The following is a 15,036-nucleotide window of genomic DNA, read 5'->3' on the forward strand; positions in this document are numbered from 1 at the left end:
CAGGGTCTTCCGGTTCAGCATCTGACACAACAACGGTGGACTACTTTGGGAGGTGAGAGCTCCATATTTGTGACAATGCCATTCACTAGGACAACATTTTGAATGTAATCCCTTAACAAACCTTCAAATAATTTGCCCACCACAGATGTCAAACTTACTGACCTATAATTGCCAGGTTGAGATCGTAATCCTTTTTTAAATATTGGAATGACATCAGCTTTTCTCCAATCCATAGGTACCATACCAGATGAAAGCGAATCTGAGAAAATCAGAAATAGGGGCTGGTCTAAAACTGAACTAAGCTGTCTTAGAACATGGGGATTTTTGCCATCAGGCCCTGGAGCCTTGTTTACATTAATTTTTATTAAAGCTTTATGGATCATATCTTGAGTCATATCTTGAGAATGCAGAAGTATTATGCATTTCATGTAAATGTGGGTAAATGATGGATGTAGATCTCTGATACTGATCAAGATAAAACTCACAGCTATTCGTCAAAAACACTTCACAACACACATCTTGATTATTATCTAAATGCCCTTGTTTAGGGTGCAAAACCCTTACTGTACCTATCTTGCCTGAAGAAGTGATACTTACACTATAAAAACTACTCTTCAAAATATTACTATACATTAAAATTCACTTATAAGTCATGTTGATGGCATCAGGCAGTACTTTTATCGCAAAGTGTATGCAAAAACAATGTTATGATAGATTTAAAACATTTTTAACTTCTTTGAGGTTGTCTAAATGAAGCCTTCAGGAAGAAAAAAATCATACATAAATTGGCATTCATTGAGGACGTAAATCAGGTTGTGAATATGCTATGAAAAGTTTTTGGCCATTTTGGCTCCCTAAAGTTCCCAAATTACTGTCCAAAATATGTTCTAGTTCCCTCTTTAGCTCAAAACAAGATTAGAAATACTGTACAATAATATATTGCAGTGAGAGTTGGTTGTTGCAGACAACAGTCCAAGCATTAAAATAATAGATGGCCAGACACAGGCCAAGCAATATGAATACATAGCCAAGGCTAAATAATGGGAACCAGATCACCCAGAAATTGCTAGCAAAGTTAAAACTACTGTAAACTTTATATAGAGTAGATTAGCAAATTAAATGCTGACATGTCACCAAAAAATGGACATCGTGACATAGCTGTTCCAGCAGGGAACACTGACTATTATAGTATTATCATAGAGGGAGTTCTTCACCTCTGTTTGGTGAAGCAGTGATTCTAGACAAGGCATCTGCCATCTTATTCGTTAGATCAGAATTAGTAATGGGCAAATGTAACCCGATTCGCTGAAAATTTGTGCAATGGCAAAAAAAATGGCAAAACATTTCATAAGAACAAGTTCTTATGAAATGTGTACATATTAATCGACTGCCCCATCTGACAAGTGACACAATTTCTCCAAGGCTAGTTTTAATACAAGCAGTACACTGTTACAAATGTCACAACAACGGCGTGATGACGTCACGTGCCAAGGACGCCAGTTCGATGCCGGATTGTAGGTTTTGTTTTGAAAATTCCTGGGTGTTTGATAAATCCTGTTATATTGATTCCTGAACTTTTGACCCTGCCTGAACCTCAACTTTGATATTATTTTGCCTGCCTTTTGGACTTCTGCCTGGACTTTGATTCCGATTTTGCCCGATCCTATTTGTACTACAAACTTGGACTTTGACCCCTAGAGCTTCCTACTTGGTCCTGACTACTCCCGATGGGAGCGGGCTATTAAAACCTCTGTCCATTTCTTCTCGTCCTTGGACTCATTTGGCTATGGACTTTATTGTCGAATTACCATCTTTCAAGGGGAACATCGTGATATGGACCGCTTCAGTAAGATGGAGCACTTTATCCCTCTTCGCAAACTTCACTCTTGCAGTTGTTCATTCAATACGTCTTCCAGTGCTTTCCATTGGAGATTGTATCTGGCAGAGGTCCCAGTTCATGTCCAAGTTCTGGCACTATTTGTGTAAAAACCTGGGTATCGCTCTTCAATTCTCTTCTTCCTATCACCCTCAAACCAACGGGGCAGCTGAGAGAGTAAACCAAGCACTGGAACAATTAAGTATCCCTCTGTCAGGACGATTGGGCCGATCTACTTCCCTGGGCGGAATTCTACAAACAGTTTCCAAAGAAACCATGAGATGATGGTCCAGTGCCCCCTGCTCCTGTCTCCAGCGGCAGCGCGTCCAAGATGGTGGCGCCAATGAACCACGTGGGCCGATGCCGGAGTCACAAAATTCAAAATAAAGGGACGCCAAGGATGATGGTTTGATGCCCGATTGTAGGTTTTGCTTTGAACATTCCTGGGTCTTTGATAAATCCTGTTGTATTGATTCCTGGACTTTTGACCCTGCCTCAACCTCGACTTTAATATTATACTGCCTGCCTTTTGGACTTTTGCCTGGACTTTGATTCCGATTTTGCCTGATCCTATTTGTACCGCAAACTTGGACTTTGACCCCTAGAGCTTTCTCGTTGGTCCTGACTACTCCGGCTAGGAACCGACAGGCCCCCTGACAGCAGGGATGTAATTTTTCATATTCCTCTGGTCGTTTCTGAAAGTATAGCATTGGTGCAAAGTAAGCACATGTCATGGTAGGCAGCTACACCTGACTACACAGTCAGTATCTGGAACTGTTGGTAATCAACAAATAAAGTGAACTCAGGAATTTCTAGCAAAGGTAAACAAAATATATATCACTTGCTACAAGGTAGATGTTCAGGGTAATGGAAGATAGCTCATAGTACAAGTTGATCCAGTTGATCCAAGTTGATCCAGGGACTGGTCCCATTGCCATCTTGGAGTCAGAACCAAATTTTTCCCTCTTTGAGGCAAATTGGACAGGCTTCAAAGGAATTTTTGCCTACTTCTGGATCAACTTGCAATTAGGCAGGTTATATGTAAAAGGTTGAACTTAATGGATGTATGTCTTTTTTAACCTAAATTACTATTTTACTAGGTATTGCATCACAATCTTGACATCATGTTTCCTGCAAAAAGCATGGAAGTCTGCACATGTTGGGAGGAGCACCTTCTTACAAGTCTCCCTATATAGAGATCAGAACATTCAGATTCACGCCAAATCATATCCAAGCTAGGCCAATAATCAACTGCTTTTGGCATTGCAATTCAAACCACCTGGGTACCTGACTGATATACTGTAGGTCCTGAGAGGTATCAGTTTATACAATGGTGATAATAAGGTATTACAGTAGATAACTGGAATATATTTGAAGTTTGCCAGAACATAAAATGAGGCATTTGCACTTTTTGTTACTCACAGACCTTTTATCTTCATCTGTGAATTAATTTTTCATTTTCAACTAATTAAGTTTCATTTTCATCATTTCAGCATGCAATATGAGCAGTGAAGTAAGGGCTCAAAAATTTCTACAATTTGACGAGCTGCTGATTGTCATGCTCTGAATTTAAAGTGTGTAATTACATTTATTGCCATCTCCTGCAATGTACTGTTCCATAAATGAATAATATAACAGAAAGGACATTTATTAAAGACATACCTATGCTTGTTGAACATTTATAAGAACAGTGTACAACACCTTTTTTATAAAGGGGTATTGGATATGTGTCTCTATGACAATGATGCATGTATATGAATGTGACAGTGGGTTGACTTCATCTGCTATAATTTTCTCCGGTACCAATATCTAACTTTGCTTATTCTATTTTCCTTTTAATACATTCTGAAAGAGATTTTACTGAGCACATACAAAACCATACTTGAACCATGTTATGAACAATAAATAGAAGAGGCCTCAGGTCTGGGTTAAGGATACTTATTTGTGATGGTGCCATAGAATATATAAAAAGCTATCATGAAACATGAATCATGAACTATCGTGAAAATGCAAATCTAATATTATTATTATTAACATGTATTTATATAGCGCCAACATATTGCGTAGCACTTCTAAACTTCATCAGGGCCGCCATCAGGGGGGCACAGGGGGTACCAGGCCTCGGCCTAAAGGGCTGCCTGGCTTTTTCACTTTTCAAAATAGCTGGTCCCCCTGATAGCGCTGAAGTCGTGCCAAACCACTGAAGTCCAAAAGAGCTGAAGTCCTAAAGACCCAAAGTCCTGAAGACCCAAAGCCGCAAATAGAACCAAAGCTATGAAAAGTTGAAGTCCTAAAGCCGCAAAAAGACCCGAAGCCACAAAAGGAGCCAAAGTTGAAGTCCTGAAGCTGCGAAAAGACCTGAAGCAACAAAAGGAGCCAAAGCTTAAGACCTGAAGCCACGAGTTCAGTTTTACTGAACACCAATGTGTTTTTTTTTATTTTATTAAACCCCTGGCCACCAATGTAGTATTTTAATACTCTATAGGCCTCACCTGGGGTCAAATGTTTCTTTTTAGCTTGTAAGGGGGCAACTTTTATGGGGGGGCCCTGGCACCAAAATTTTAAAAAAAACTTTTTATGGGGGCCCTGGCACCAATGTTTTTTTTTAAACTTATATAGGGGAGCCCTGGTCACCAATTATACATTTATATATATTTTTAACTTCTAAGGGGGCCCTGAGCATCAATTGCTTTTTATAACTTGTATGTGGGGAGGTTTACCATTTCAAGTGCTGATGTGTGTGGCCTTTTAACTGTGGTGTGGGGTAGGTGGATCTGGGGTGGGGCTTGTGGGCCAGGGTAGATGGGGAAAATAATGTTTTATGGGGCCCCGTGATTTCTAAAGGCAGCCCTGAGCTTCATCATACTAAACTAATACATTTTTTAAATAAAGTATAATCAATTAAAAAGTCTGACCCATTTCTGAAATAAGTTAATCTTCACTCTCCTCTTCTCATAATTTGTTTCTCTTTATTCTGTCTTCATGCAAGAGTTGGGAGTCTGATTATGAATGACAGTTTAGTAAAATAAAGTCTTTGGGGCGCTCATTTTGTCTAGAAGATGTTTGCCTACATGCAAGGTTTGTGGCAAAGTCAGTTATTTATTTACATTTTGTTTGAGCTGGAGTTGGTTATTTGAGTGAGCTTTAATACATCTGTTAGAAAAGGGAGGCCACCAAAAAGATATTTTAGATTTGTCAATGAAAATCTGAAGTAAGAGAAACAGATGGCAAGAGAGGGATAGTGAAGATAAACTTGATTATTTCAGGAACAGTAAACAACTTTTAATTGACTGTATCTTATTTCTGAATCTTATATTACATTTTTTTGTGATAGTTCACCTTTAACCCTTTGCTGCACTGCTTCCTCCTCTTACCTCGTGCTCCAGTGACGCCCACGTACTTCCTGCTGGCTGTGACTCTGCAGACAGCTTCTCCAGGACTCCTCCAGCCATCAGATCGCCCAGGAACGGTAAGTGGCCTTTCTTTTACACACTTACATACACTTACCTACATTTATACACTCATACACACATATTTTAGTAATTTTTTTTACTTTTCTTTGCATTTTTTATTTCACACTTGTATACACTTATATGCATTTATATACACTTATACACACGCTTATACACTGTCACACAGTTTTTGGATGTGTACACACATGTATACACATTATTTTGGCAGCGTGACTATTGTATAATCAAGTTTGGCCACTAATTACGCTGTCAGATCATTGATTTACACAATTTTTGTGGTTTTATTGCAATTTAATCCCTGCATTATTGTTTCTTATGTATGTTTAGTATAGTTTTGCTGTTTGGTGCTTTGGTATAGAAAGATATATTTTACTTAGTTTGATCCGCCAGAATATGTGCTTTCCAAAAATATATGGGTTTCTGGGGGTCTTCTTACAGTTTGGGGGTCTTACGGCACATAACGCAGAGTTAGGGCTCTCTTGTCAGCAGCTCAGTTGGCCAGCGTGAAAATTCATATGCACGTTTTTCATTTGGGGTCCGTACACATACTTTTGTAAATCTATGCATATTGGGCATCAAACTATTCAGTAGATCTCTGACATCAATATTTAGGGTGATTTTTCTTTGTAAGTAAAACATTGTGTGCGAGAAATGCGGCAAACTGCAACATTTTTAGGCGATTTTGTAAAATGTTGTAAAAACCTCTACTTTTAGAAAAGCTTTGTAGTTTTGGTAGTTTGGTGTAGAAAGACATCTTTATCTTTGTTGGATTCATCAGAATATGTACTTTCCAAAAATATATGGTTTTGGGGGGTCTTTGCTGTTAGGAGGGTCTTGAGGCACATAATAGGAAGTCAAGGGTCTATGTTCACTCATATGCACTATTTTCGATTGGGGTCTGCACATGCCAGCTGCCTTGGTATATCTATGCATATTGGCCATCAAACTGTTCAGTAGACCATTGGCATCAATGTGTATGGTGTTTTACAATTGTATGTAAGAAATTGGGTGAGATAAATGTGGCCAATTGCAATATTTTTAGGCGATTTTCAGAAATGCAAAAACCATTGCTTTTATCGCCAAATATAGGAAAGGTTTGCGGCTTGGTGCTTTGGAGTAGAAAGACATGCATACCCAATTTGGATTCGGGGGAATGTGTACTTTCCGAAAATATATGGTTTTCTGGGGTGAATGTACTTTTTTCTACCTTTGTCCCCCCCCAAACTATAAATGTGTTGATTTTGCAGTATCTGGAATTACAGAACTGATAGCTCAAATTTTGGGGCCCCTATATACCACATGCTTAGGTAAACCTATACATATTGGGCATCAAACTGTTCAGTGGACTCCTGGCAACGTACTACTGGCATTGATCCCTAATGCTGTGTGTGGGAGATATGAAGCTGTAGAGTGGATGCTTTGAGGTGATTGTTCAAAAAATTCACCAATTTCTATAAAACATTATAACTTTAGGAAACAATTGCAACTTGGTAGTTTGGAGTACATAGATATATTTACCCATTTTTGATTCTCCAGAATCTGTACTTTCTAATAATGGGTAGCTTTCTAGGGTAAACTTGCTGTTCGTGGAATGTTTGGCCTTGAAATGAGGAGTATGCAGTTTGGGGAGCCGTTTTCCAAATCTAGGACAAAATCGCTGGCAGGGAAAGTGTTAAATCACATGGACTGTTTTCTCCACTGGTGGAGAAAACATAAATGCTAATTCGAACTACACATATACCTCTCCACTGACTTTATTTGCAAGCACCTCTCACAGCATATGCAGATATATTGTAGCCATAAATGAGTGTTTGCTGCTACATGGATTGCATGGTTTTGTGTGTTGCATGACATTAGTCTTACAATGAAAATTATCGCTGAAAGTTGTTATTTGGGGCCATATTAGACCAATAAATGTTAATGTCTAGCTAATCACTAGAGCAAGGGGTATATTTGATTGTAACATTAGAGCAGACTTCTCCATGTAGAAGGTATGAAGGAAAGGTGTAGTTGAACTACAATTCAGGCTGTGTTAAAAAAAACTAAAAGAACGCCAGGAGGTTCTTTCTAGGGATGTAGCGAACTGCCGATTTGGTGTTCGCGAACGCCGGCAAAAAATGCGAACGTTCGCGAACTTCGAACACCCGCTAAAATCGTTCGATTCGAACGATCGAAGGATTTTCATTCGAATCGAACGATCGAAGCATTCGATCGAATGCTTACAATCGTTCGAACGAATGGAAATCGTTCGATTTTTAGCGGTCGAAGGAATTCAAATGGTCGAATGGTCGAACGATTTGTATTCGAATCGAACGCGAACTCAAAATGCGAACGTCGCGCGACGTTCGCGAACATTCGGCGGACGCGAACGGTCGAAAGTTCGCGCGAACAAGTTCGCCGGGGAACAGTTCGCTACATCCCTAGTTCTTTCAGCAACAAAACAGAACAAGTTTATTTATCCAAGATCAGAGGTTTATACTCACAGATCCACTAGAGGTACAGGTTCCTCTAGGGCAAAACAACTTTACTGGGCAGTTTTAATTCCAGGTTCAATGGAACAGGTGCAGCTGGGTCAGCAACCAAAGGCCAAAGAGGAAAATCCACCCTTAACTAGACACTATGTTAAAGTGTGGCTGGAAGTGTGGGCCAATTACTGAATTAAGTAACTAGATACATGGGTGTCTGCCCAGCAACTAAGGAGACGAGGAAGAGTAGGGATTTAAAGTCATAGGGAAGTAAACCTATGGGTATCTACAGTTGTCAAATGTTGTAATGCTGCCAGTGTTTGGATGGAAAAGGAGTCACGGTGACTGTTTTGCTGGGAAATCCCAAAGAGACTACAAAGGTTTCCTGCCCTTGTGTAAATCACCTGGTAAAACCTGCTCCAATGAGAAATAACTGCTGGCATTACTTGTGCTAGATATTATTTGCCAAAAGCCTTTAGGAAAGGCACAGCATTTAATTCACAGCAGTATGCAGCTGTAATGTGTATTAATTGTGGATTAATAGTCCGCACACATCCTTCACAGTTTGGATTTGGAAGAAGAACAGTAGTAGTTCACAGCAGGGGATACATTGTCCTTTATTTTACTGTGTGTTTCAATTTTGTTGTATTCTCTTGTGCATTATATTGGTTTCCATTTCTAAAACAAAGATGAGTACAAAGTTCACAAAAGGCTTGGCTTAGTGAATGAGATGAAAATTTTCCCTAAAAATTTAAAATATGTGAAAGTATGGTTTTAATTATAATCATAATAATTATCATTTCTGTAGCTGAGATAAAATGTTGTATTTGCACACTGTACTTTCAATGGCTGACAATTTAATATTTTGTGAATCATGAAATATTATCCCCCGCTCCTGCCATTTAAACTGTCATTAGATTACTCCAACTTTTGTAATGGGCTGAGCATTATACAAGTTAGTTATGGATTTAGAAAACAATACAAACAAACATTCTGTCTGACACTTGCTAAGTAACGCACATTTATTTTGTGGTTTTAGAAAGACTTGCCTGGTAATAAAAAGCATGCAATCTACTACTTTGGTAATATGCATTCTGAAGGACACTGTATCATTGAAATTTTTGAATAAAGTATCCTCTCATAGAAATAATTGCTGCTCCCTCTCGTATGACTTGACCTAAATATGCAGATTAATAAAAATTCTTGTGCATTAGAATCAACAATTTTATTGAAATGAATAAAAAGATAAAAATATAAGCCCCACTTTTATAGTATTTATTGAATACAACAGAGCTCAGTTACTAGCACAATGCAATGTGCAAAGTGTAATTTCTGTGATACAAATGACTGTGCTCTTCTTATTTACAATGCAGCATTTGCTAATTTGCTAATATATGAATCAGATCTTTTTAGGTAACATTTCTTAAACTTTATTTTCACTAAACTAAGGGGGTTATTTACTAAAACTTGATTTTTTCTCACTTTATAAAGAAAAAACATCCCAAACCCAAATCTCGAAAAAATTGAGGCAACAAAATTGTGCAGCAATGAGAATCATGCAACCTTTTTGATTTGTTGCTTGAATCGTGTATCTTTTTCAAATTGTGGTGCAAGTGAAAACCAGCTCTAACTGGACCTCTGCCATTGCCTTTCACATGCATTCAACAGGTTTTAGCTGGAGTATTTTTGGATTTTTATTTTTTGTTACTTTGGGCATAATAATATAATATGTAGAAAAATTCAAGTTTTTTTTCAGTTTCAAAATTTGAGTTCTTCCCCTTTAAAAACTCAAACAGAAAAATATGAGGTTTAAAAAATAGGCCCCTAGATGTCTCCATTCCTTAGTTTATTGAATTGTTCGTGAAATATGGGATTTTAAGTACTCTAAATAACAGACTACTTGGCAAGTTACTTATCATGTGCTATTAAGTTTAGCAAGCAAAATAAACGGACTGTTTTTCTTTTTTAACCTTGGAGTGGCCTGCATTTGTGCTAACAATCCCGCTGTGATCCCCCCAAACTTCACAACTGGTGCTCGGATGTGGGCAGGCACTACCAAAGAAAAAAAAAAAGAATGTTTTTTTTTCTCTGAAAACTGACATTTAAAGAGACAGTAACCTATTTTTGCTAAAGATGGAGGAACTGTTGCAGCAAATGTCTCGCGCTACAGTTCAGCTTCAGCAGAGTATGGTCATGCAGCAACAGGCTACAGAGGCCCAGCAAAGAATGCAGCAGCAGGCTATAGAGGCCCAGCAAAGCACTACCGCTCAACTTCAACAGAGCATGGTCGTGCAGCAACAGGCTACAGAGGCGCAGAAGCAGAACATGGCTGTGCAGCAGCAGGCTATAGAGGCCCAGCAAAAGAGCCTGGAGGCTCAAGTATTGGCTTTGCGAGAGTCTGTAAATTTACAAGCAACTGCCTTACAAGAGGCTTCAATTACTCAAGCCAAGGTGTTGGCTGAGGCTGTCCAGCAGTTTGCTCCTGGATTGGAGTCCGTTGTCATGGCCCAGGGGAACCCGGTAACCACCCGGGCAAGTCATTTTCCACTGTCCAATACCAGGGTCACCATTTATGTCAAAGGTGATGTCAGGTGTGTGCAAATTGTTCCAGATAAAGCAGTTACGTACGTCTGTCTACCATCCTCAGACAGATGGCTTAGTGGAACGGTTTAATAAGACCTTAAAAACCATGCTTAAGCGGGTGGTACAAAAAGATGGTAAGGATTGGGATTGTCTGTTACCTGCTCTTTTATTCGCAATTTGGGAGGTGCCTCAGGCATCCACAGGGTTCTCTCCCTTTGAGTTAGTGTACGGGCGCAGGCCAAGGGGACTGCTTGATATCGTAAAGGAGGCTTGGGAGAGTGAAGCTACTCCCCACAAAAGTGTTTTGGAGTATATCTCTAAAATGAGGGAAAGGAGTGATGCCACTGGTTAAGGAACACTTGCAAAGTGCCCAAGAAGCTCAGCTCCGGGTATACAACCGGTCCGCTAAGGTGAGGCAATTTCAGGTGGGAGATAGAGTGGCAGTGTTGATCCCCACTGTAGAGAGCAAATTCTTGGCCAGATGGCAGGGCCCATTTGAAATTGTAGAAAAAGTGAGCGAGGTAAACTATAAGGTTCACCAACCTGGTAAGAGAAAGCCCTACCAAATCTATCACATAAATTTGTTAAAGCATTGGAAGGATAGAGAACCAGTTTCAGCACTGGCCAGTGGGAAACTTGAGTCTCAGGTTGGTGCTGGCAATGTCCTGGTAGCTACAGCATTGTCAAAAGCCCAGACCCTACAAGTTAGGGAGTTTCTGCAGAGAAACAAAGATATTTTTTCTGATTTGCCTGGGATCGCTAATGTCATAGAGCATGACGTAATTACAGAGCCGGGAGTAAAGGTGTGTCTCAAATCTTACCGCATTCTAGAAGGTCGCCGTAAGGCTGTCTCAGAGGAGGTAAAAAAAAATGCTGGAGTTAGGGGTTATTGAAGAGTCACAGAGTGAATGGTCAAGCCCCATTGTGTTGGTACCCAAGCCCAACGGTACTCTGCGATTCTGCAATGATTTCAGAAAACTCAATGAAATTTCCAAATTTGATGCCTATCCTATGCCCCGGGTAGACGAACTTATAGCGAGGTTAGGTCCTGCCCGATATATTACTACTTTAGACCTCACCAACGGGTACTGGCAAATACCCCTAACCCAGACGGCAAAAGAGAAAACAGCATTCTCCACTCCAGATCGCCATTTTCAATATAAAAGAATGCACTTTGGTTTACAAACTGCCCCAGCTACGTTTCAAAAGGGCAATGGACAAACTTTTGAGGTCCCATCAGAGGTACACATCCATTTACCTGGATGACATTGTCATCTTTAGTAGGGACTGGGAGTCCCATTTGCCTATAGTCCAGGCAGTTCTTGACTCCCTGAGACACGGTGGGTTCACAGTGAATCCTGAAAAGTGTGCCATAGGGATGGAAGAGGCGAGATTCCTTGGGTACATTGTAGGTAGAGGGCTAGTAAAACCCCAGCTAAATAAGGTAGATGCTGTCCAGAACTGGCCCCGCCCTAAAACAAAGAAACAGGTACGAGCATTCCTGCGAATGATTGGGTACTACCGTAGGTTTGTCCCCAACTTTGCCACAGTAGCAACCCCATTGACTGACCTGACCAAAGGTCAGAAGTCAGTCATAAATGAGTGGAATATGGATGCTGAAAAGGCACATGGGCATTGTTGGGTACTACCGTAGGTTTGTCCCCAACTTTGCCACAGTAGCAACCCCATTGACTGACCTGACCAAAGGTCGGAAGTCAGTCATAATTGAGTGGAATATGGATGCTGAAAAGGCATTCCTCGAACACAAGTCCGCTCTTTGTCACCACCCCATCTTGGTGGCACCAGATTTCTCAAAGGAATTTAGTGTTCAGACGGATGCTTCAGACGTAGGTCTGGGAGCTGTCCTATCACAGGTCATTAATGGGGAAGAGCATCCCGTAGTGTTTCTCAGTAGAAAGCTGACTGCAGCAGAGAAAAACGATGCAATAGTTGAGCGAGAATGCCTAGCCATTAAGTGGGCCTTGGACTCCCTCCGTTATTACCTTTTAGGTAGGAGATTCTGTCTGATCTCTGATCATGCCCCACTCACCTGGATGAAGCAGAAAAAAGGGGCAAACGCCAGGGTAACCCGATGGTTCCTGGCACTCCAGGAGTTCAAATATACTATAGAGCACAGACCTGGGAAACAGCATATGAATGCGAATGCTCTGTCCCGAGTCCATTGTCTAGGCTCTACTAGTGCCTCCACCTCCCCTGGGTTGAGGCAGAGGGGGGGGATATGTACAAGCTGGTTGGGATTTATAGTGGATGGCAGATATGTATCCCCGGTTTTTAGGTTCTGAGCCATCCATTTAAGAATGTTCCCTTTAAGAAACACCAGAGGGTTAAGCAGCCAGAAGGTGGGCTGGGGTGTTTAAGGGAGTCAGCAGCAGGTGTGCAGAGGTGAGAGAAGGAGCTGCACAGGAGGGCTGGGCTGTTGGGTTGGAATGGCTGTATTTTCAGAGACATGTGAGGCCTGATAGCCAGGGGGATATTTTCCTGGTGTTTTCCCTACAGACCAAGCCTGGATAGTACCTTGGGGTACTGAAAACTTAAAAACGCTGAAGTAAGCTATTTTGTTTATTGCTGGACTTTATGTTGCTGAATGAAGCTGTTTTCTTTCTGTTACATTTTGACTGCTGCTGGAAGCTCTTTCTGTTCAAAATAAACGGACTGTTTTTCTTTTCACCTTGGAGTTGCCTGCATTTATGCTAACAATCCCGCTGTGATCCCCCCAAACTTCACACTACATAAATAATTGAACTGGTAAAACCAAAAAAACCCATGCTGGCTCCTCCCCACTCAGTGATTCTATTCTCTCCTGGTGTCCCACTTACCCTCAAATGTATTAAAAGTACTATATTGTACTGTTGCTCACACCGTAATCAAATCTACCACTAAAGTGAAATTCTGTCCACTACTGCTAGCAGTCACCTTAAATAAAAACAAATATATACCCCCTCAGAGGGAAACACCTGACACACATTTCTCTCATAAAAAAGCTTTAGGTCTTAAATTCATACAGCCACCCCCTTCTGCTGATGCCTGCCAATCAGAATGGCAAATAGTTTTGTGTGAAATGCCAGTCGAATGAGTAGATCTGTAATTTGACTAAAAGGCAAACCTGCACATTATGTGCAGTGAGTAGTAACCTTCCCCTCTAACTTACTACCACAAGGGGAATATACATATAGTGCTGTATAGATTGACTGGGTTTAAGATCAGAAACACCAGTGATTGTTATGTGATCTTAGTTAGAAATGTCATAATGTCATAAAATTATTTGGTTATGCTTATATTGGCAAAGTCTTTTTGGGTTACCATTATGAAATCATAGACAATTTTGACTTATTCATGCAATATGTATATTCAGTTTTGAATCCTGTTCTGCAATGATTATATAATTGAGTCTTAATCATGTGGAAGGTCTTTCCCATGTACATTGCATAGCATAATTAAACATTCAAAATACAAATTTAAAAATAAGAATTTTGGCTCTTGAAATTAACATGAGCAAATGTTTTGCTCTCCCTTGTAACTTGTGGCTGCTGCTTCCGAGGTGGATGTAATTGGGCAACAGTACACTATAGAGCTAGCAATACATTTATGGGTAAGAGGGATACCAGGCGAGAATAGAGTTTCACTGGTGTTCTACTTTGTTTTCCTACAGTGAAGAGAGGGATAGAGGTGAGGCTGAGACACCTGACTCTACTTTGCCCTAGACTGGCCCAATTGCTCACAGAAATGCACTACATTTTAAGGTCTGTACATGATTAATGTCTCGGAGCAGGGATTTTACTCAATGGAATTTCTGTTTGTTGCCTGGCCTATTGGGCTGAATTGCTGTTCTTAATGACCATAAAGGTTACATTTTACATTAAATTCATTCTCCACACCCATGAGGTCAGATGCAGTGTGGACATAAAAGAATGTTATTTTCATCTTGTCACCCCACTTATAAATTAGAGTAGTTCACCTTTCATCTTGTACCCCCATTTATAAATTAGAGTAGTTTACCTTTAAATATGTCACCTTTTGGTTAATGACAGACTGGAACATTTTGAGTTTTAGTCATTCTATATATGGGGGACAAAATAATTAAAATCCCCCTTATTCACAACACCGTGAATGGGACTCAGTGATAGCACCATTTATTTTCAAGGGATGTGCATGTGCCACTTGATTTGTATCATTGTGGCAATGTCACTGATTGATGATTTCATTTCCATGGAGCTACAACAAATGTTTGGCTGAAATAATGTTTGAAATTGCCATGTGGGCCATTACTTATACTGTATTTTGATGTAGGCACTGCTATTCTCAACCAATTTGCAATTTTTCTAATTATGTTTTATTATTTGTTGTGGTTTTTGAGATGTTTAGTTTGCTGTACCACTTTTTACACTTTTTACCAGTCTGAAATTTACAATGTTTACCGACCCTTAACAAATAGAATGATCTGAGTCTGTACTCTCACAGACTGTCAGGACTGACCAAAGGTGTGTGGTTGGCAGGTGGGAGTTGAAATGCATGGTAACAGGGTGGCGCCATGTCTGGTGTTAGAAGAACCAAAATACAGGAAATGTGCTCAGAACTATGTTTCATGTGTAACTTGAAACAGCTGGTGATTGTGAGACTG

The sequence above is a fragment of the Xenopus laevis genome, chromosome 5S (assembly GCF_017654675.1).
Source record: "Xenopus laevis strain J_2021 chromosome 5S, Xenopus_laevis_v10.1, whole genome shotgun sequence".
Lineage (NCBI taxonomy): Eukaryota > Metazoa > Chordata > Amphibia > Anura > Pipidae > Xenopus > Xenopus laevis.